Below are 7,339 nucleotides of genomic sequence, written 5' to 3' on the forward strand. Positions count from 1 at the left end.
TGTCTAAACTAGACATCTACAATGGGAGATATTCAAGTTAGTTGATTTTAAGTCCTTAATATAACACGCAATATGAAATATTAAGGCTAGGACCCAACACAATATTTTATAACTTGGAAGAGGGATGCCGTAATCCAAGCTATAAAATATTTGAAGGTAGGTGAACGACGATTCACCAATTTCCACCATGAAAAACGAAATAAATTATTAAGTTTTAATTGGATTTGAAACTCCTAGATCTTTTGAGATTCATTGAACTTTCAATGGCATGTTTCAATCTCGATTGTGCCCTTCAGGTTTTGTGACTGGGATGCCGAGGATCACAAAACAAGGTGTGAATAACCATGAAACTCACTTGGTACCCTTAATATTATCACCTAATCGATGTGTCGGTTAACCACACACGCTCCACCGATCTATGATAAACATTAAGTCACCCTTCGTGATCCTTACTAGTCCAAGTTAGTGTGCCGGTTAACCACACACGCTCCACCAACGACTTGGTAAGGTACAAAGTGTCAATTTCATGGGTTAGCACCATATTCACATTTTCCTAAAGTAACTAAGATTGGGAATTTATAAAAGGTTTAGTTACTTTATAATATTCATTATACTTTTAATGAGAATTTAAAGTCATTGTCCTACCCGTTCGGCTAACGACCCTCCACCGATCAAGGAAGCGGTGGGTGAGAATGGACACCCATTAAGTTGCCATTTTATAGGCAACAACCTTATACCCCCCTTATAGACCGGCTTCGTGAATGAGGCCTACTAACGATAAAACGACTTAATCTTATACATATATATAATAATTAACCATTAATGTTATAAATAGTATAAGGGTTGAATTTTAACTTTTAAAACTCTAAGGGTTTGGAATTAAAGTATATTAAAATGTGTGTAACTTTACAAATTCCAAAACTTAAGGACAAGTTTTGAAACTATTCAAAACTTTTCATTTCATAACTTATGAATTAATGGTTCATAAAATGAAGACTCTTCATTTTCATGTAACTTATGTGTTTTAAGTGTGCATAAATGAAAGTGACCTTTGGAAATCCATAACTTGAGGACAAACTATGGACTCCATTAAAACACATAAATGATCAAGAATTATCAATAAACAATTTAGCAAATAATTCCTATGATCTAACAATAATTCATAAGAACATGAACATCATATCAAAAATTCCAAGAACATATGAACACATATTATCATGCAATTTTGATATAAGCCATTGTAAATGGATTAGCATAAACATTACACCATCTAAAACAGGTTTTAAAATACCAAAACAGTTTAGGGTAGTGTTTCAAGTCCATTTCCGGCAACAAAAGTCGAAAATCTGCTGTCAGTTCATTCTACTCGTTGAGTGCACGAACCTACTCGACGAGTAGGATGAATTTTCACTTGGACTCGTCGAGTCCCCCATGGACTCGGCGAGTCCACTGTTCAGACAGCAAACAATTTCGAATTTTAACACAATCTTGCATCAAGTATCAACAAACAAGCCTAGGCTCTGATACCACTGTTGGGTTTTGAGCATTCTAACACTTCCTAAGTGTACATGCAACCCTAATAAACCTTGGATCTATGTTTGTCTAAAATACATGCAATATTTGTTTTCCAAGGTTTATAACTTATCTAGCATGGCATGGGGAACTTTTAAACATAAAAGAACTAGATGAATTACATACCTTTGTTTGTGAATTGATTCCTTAGGAGTTTGAGAGCCAAGCACCAATAATGTGAATGCCTCAAATGGAAATCACAAATCACCACAAACTTGGAAAACTTATGAGAAAGTATATCTATACTCTAGAAATCGACCACCTTTCTTCACACACACTAGGGTGTCATTTCATGCATCACAAGCTTGTTTATACAGTGCACATGATTAGGGTAAACCCTAATAACCCATGTATTTTCCTTTCCAAGGATCCATGGGTTAAGAGCTCCATGGATCATCCATGGACTCCCATATAAGCTTAGCCCATTACCATAATGAGTGTTAGCCCACACTATATAAATATAATAGCCCATGTTTAATTAGTCACCATTTGATCACTAAATTAATTCATAATTAATTTAAGATGAATACTAATTAAATAATACAATTTCATATTAGTATATTATAACTTACATTTATTTACACTAGTGATCTACACCTCTTTAATCTCTTAGTGTAATGTAACTTCATATCGATACCTGTGATCTAATAAGCTTGAGTGGGTCAGGTTGGGAAACCTAGTGAGTACATAGGGATTTCAATCCCACAATGTTATATCATATATATAATTTAGAACTCACAAAATATACAATTTCCCCATATTTATAATCAACTCTTACCCCACCCCGTCAATCCTCACAACGAGATTATCCATACTCTCGGACCTTAAATTTTTACCTCTTACTCCTAGATCTAATCCATGTTCTCGGATCAATAATTATGCCCATTCCATACTCTCGGATTAAGGACAAGTGTCTACGTCTAATTCCATACTCCTAGATTAATGACAAATAACTATGTCCTGTCCATACTCCCGGACTAAGGACAACTGACTATGTCTTAATCCATACTCCCGGATTAATGACATTTAACTATTGCCAATCCATACTCTCGGACTAGGGACAATGACTATGTCTAATCCATGCTCCCGGATCAATGACATATATTAAAGTTCTATTCTCTGAGTATAACTCACTCGTACTCGTAAGAAGATACTACCCAATATTCCTCATAATTAATTTAGGTTTACTCTTTATCTTAAATTAAAATATGTAATCAGGTATGTTCTTTAACACGTATTGCAGGCAACATCAAATAACTCGCACATAAACATATATTTAATACTTCAATCAATACTTGTATTAATATCATGTTCATGAAAGGGACTATGCACTCACTTGTTAAGGTGGTGATTCCGAACTCAGACAGCGCTTCGCTTCTTAAAAATAAGTTCCTTCGACGAAACCTAGTATTATTACCACTAGATTTTAGTCTAATATTTACCGTGACTAATTATTAGTCTTATTATTATTATTATTATTATTATTATGATTATTATTATTATTATTATTATTATTATTACTATATAAGCGTTTAAACAATATTTTCCGACCACTATATACAGACAGGGGCCAGACATAAAACACCGGAGGGCAGGACCATTTTGGCATATAGCACTTCTGAAATCCAACAACCCTATGCGGCCCTTTAAACCAGATTCCCCGTACCGCGAGTAGTTAAAAAGATATTATAGCGACACTTATATAAGTCATAATAATAGCCCAAATATTTATTATAAGTCCATGATAACAATACTAATTTTAAATATAAGCTATATTTAAAATAGGGTAAGTATAACATACTTACAAGGGGGTTTTAGCTAGGAGCCGAGCTCTGCAGGGGCAGAACTTCGTCGCTGAATCTTTCTAAGAAAGATCCGTGCAGCGCTTCAGCGCTCACCTTACTATACTAAAACTACAGAAAGAGAAGTCGAATCACGAGGGACTGAAACGCTCGGGGGATAAGAAGAGAAAGAATCTTGAATCAAGAGAATGGTGCAAGAAATATGAGAGCCCAAGGCTCTTATTTATAGTAATTGAATTTTTCAAAAACTACCCTCATAGTTACTTAATGACCTTATAGTCATATAAACAACTACACACCCCTTTATGATACTATTTTAAATAGATTTAACGATATTTGTACTAAACTAATGTCGAAAGTATTCAACACTAGTCTTATAATGACTACATCGTCGATACCTTTCTAATCATATATACATATGTATATATATGTGTACGTATATATGATTTATACTTTTATTTTAATACATAAATATGCTATTATAATTTGTAACTCGTTCATACGAACTCTGTTTTTGACGCTCTTTATCTCCAGGCGTAGATGGAGACGTACTCTACAACTTTCATTTAGATTCCTTCGGCTACTTTTAACTTTATTTAAAGTTATATTTTTAACAGACCGGGACAGGAAAAGTCCGTTAAAAATTCATAACTTCTTCATCCGACGTCCGTTTTCGTCTGTATTTTTACCGTTGTGCTACTATTAATGAGATCTTCAATTCTCATTTAGGTTGCGTTGGCGAAAAATCGATCAATCTAAAATTCGAATTTCGGGTTGTGCACTGCTATGCCAAATCTTAGAAAAATCATAACTTCCTCATACGAAGTCAGATTTTGACGTTATTTTTATGCACACTCTTGGTTTAACGTATATTACAACTTTCATTTAGATATCTAAGGCTAAAAATTAGTTTATCAAAAGTTCACTTTTTACGTTACGCGGTGTCGTGCCGGTTTCGCCGTAAAACTTCGACGGGCCATAACTTCTTCGTTATAACTCGGATTTCGGCGTTCTTTATATGTACGGAACCCTTGTAACATATACTTCTTGCTTAGCTGGGGAAGCAGTGGACCAATGAATTCCACGCCTATGTGCAAGGCTTGCATATAATTTGGTTAATATTAATACTTCTAAATAATCTTTCATCAAAAACTTATTTTTGATGCTCATTGTCTCTAAATTGACTAGCCCAGATCTGCGGGCGTTACATTGTCCACCTTGACCACTCCTAGCCACATGTTGGTCATATCTCAAATAAATATAGTTGATCAGGCTATATTTACCCTAGATATGATTACATAACTGTCTAAGTTTAGTCGCGATGTCCAACTCTTCTTATTGTTTTCTAATATGCATGTAGGTAGGTACACTTTTATAAAATACTTATATTTTAAAGTATACTTTTAGTCAGAGTGTTTTAGTCCCATTGTATTTATAGTTGTATATCTTGTATGGTTAGATATACTAGTTCACTATAAACAATGCTCTAATACCAATCTGTCACACCCCCGAACCAGGACGGCGGAAACGTCCGGGGGCGGATGACTTCATGGTATTGTATCATCACAATTGAATATAATTGAAAACTGTGACATCCCCTAATTTCTCGGCCAGAAAAGACCGATTTAATTTATGCTTTTTAAAATAAAATCAGAGAAATCTTTTCAAAAGATATTGCGGAATAGGTCCCCAATATAAAACATGATAATGTTTATCAAAACCTTTCTTTAAGAAATATATAATTTCCTTTTATATTAAAACCTCGGGATGTCATGTTCCGATACAGATCAAAAGCATAAACAAGACATTATAAGCCTTAGAACAGTTATTTATAACTACTGGCCTATAATCCATAAATCACTCATCATCATCATCCGACTATGCTCGGGGTCCACTACCTGTAATCATAAAAAGCTGAGTGGGTCAGGCTTGGAAGCCTGGTGAGCATATAGGGTTTTCAACCCACAATACATAATTTATTATGCTTAAACATTAATCAATCAACCGAATTACCCCAACCCCATTATCTTATTTATTTCTTAAGGGTTTACCCTAAGAATCAACTATCACTCCTTCCTAAGGATTCATCCTAAGGAATAGACACAAAGTCACCTCGTCACCGGGATTTATACAACGGGCACTAAGTCCATAGCTGCCAAGGTTTATTCAACATATGCTAAGTTCATAGCTCTCATTTATCGACAGTATTATTTACAGGTATTCCCCCCTGCAGTACATGTCAATGGGTTTTTAGAGTACAGCAAATGAACATATAGTTCATTACACCTACAGGTTGCGGGCCTGCTAGTGTTGCACAGACTGTCTAGAATAGTCCATGGTTGTCATCCATACTCTGCTGAATGACGGGGGCCCACGTTTGGGTAAGGGCTTTTCTCATATTACACCACTCACGCCAACGTTTGGGTAAGGGCTTCACCCCTCACTATCAACTCATGATTTCATTTCACCACTCCCTCTCAACTCATGATCTCATTTCACCACTCACTCTCAACTCATGATCAATATTACTGATCGTCTCCTTTGTCCAACTCACCTTTCATCACACCCACTATTTCATCTACCCATGTTTTACCCGACATTTTTCGTAGATAAAAATACATATACAGTTTAAATTATTTAAAAACCTGTATAAATCATTCCTTCAACACCCATCTCAAATAAACAAACAATATATATTCACACAGCACGTATTTTATGTAAAATACTTCATATCTATGTGTAAGGTGAAAGTAACTACACACTCACCTGATTTAATGAAAATCGGGCAGCAATTCGTTTCCTAAAACGATCGTTACTAATAAAACCGGGAGTTTTATTGAGAAACCGGGCTCTGCAAGGGTCGGCTTTGAAACCGAAAAGATAATTTTTCCGGGCTTCACGGGCACTTCGTGGCGTATTCCGGGGCTTATAATTGATACCAGGGCTTCGGGGGATGATAATATGAAAGAAATATGGAGAAAGGGGCTAAAAATGACAAGTTTTCAAAATACCCCCGGGAGGTCTCGCACCCCCCTATTTATAGGGGTCGAAGCTCCTGATCCAACCGCTGAGAAGAGGCCACGCGTCGCTGATCCGGAGCTCGCAGGGGATGGCTTGCACGAGGCTCGCACCTGCGAGGGCTTGCTGGCTTCTTGTGATTGGTCTGAAGCTTAGGTCCGAAGTCGGTTCTGGTGGTGGGGTCCGCAGGCGAGGGTGCGCAGGTGGCAGCACGTGCGAGGGCCTCGGTGGCGGTTGCTGATTGGACCGCGGACTCGCAGTCCATGTGTGAGGCTCGGAGTCGTGGCGTGCGAGGTTCGGATTGGGCCTCCCTTTGGTCAAATCAGAATCCGACACGTGGCTTCGCATGACTCACCATTTCGGACACGTGGCACATGCGAGGCGAGGGTGACGTGGCAACTCGTGACTATGCGAATTTTCTCGGTTTTTGTGCAAAAACTTCTAAAATCCATAACTTTCGCATACGAGCTCCGTTTTTGACGTTCTTTATATGCACGCGTAGGTAAAATTACGCTCTACAACTTCCATTTAGACTTTGTCGGCTAATTTTGACTTTAATTTTTATATTATTATTTTTAACAGACCGGGACAGGAAATCCGTTAAAAATTCATAACTTCTTCATCCGACGTCCGTTTTCGTCAGACTTTTTACCGTTGTGCTACTATTTACGAGACCTTCGATTCTCATTTAGGTCGTGTCGGCTAAAAATCACTCGATCTAAAATTCGAGTTTTTAGCTGTCTACTGCTAAGCTGAAACTTCGAAAAATCATAACTTCGCCATACGAAGTCAGATTTGGGTGTTCTTTTTATACCTACTCTCGGTTTAATGAACACTACGAGTTTTGTTTAGATCACTAAGGCTAAAAAGTAGTTTATCAAAAACTCACTTTTTACGATATTCGGCATCGTGTCGGTTTATCGTGAAACTTCGACAGGTCATAACTT

This window comes from Lactuca virosa, chromosome 6 (assembly GCF_052849685.1).
Source record: "Lactuca virosa cultivar CGN04683 chromosome 6, Lactuca_virosa_CGN04683_v6, whole genome shotgun sequence".
NCBI classification, from domain to species: domain Eukaryota; kingdom Viridiplantae; phylum Streptophyta; class Magnoliopsida; order Asterales; family Asteraceae; genus Lactuca; species Lactuca virosa.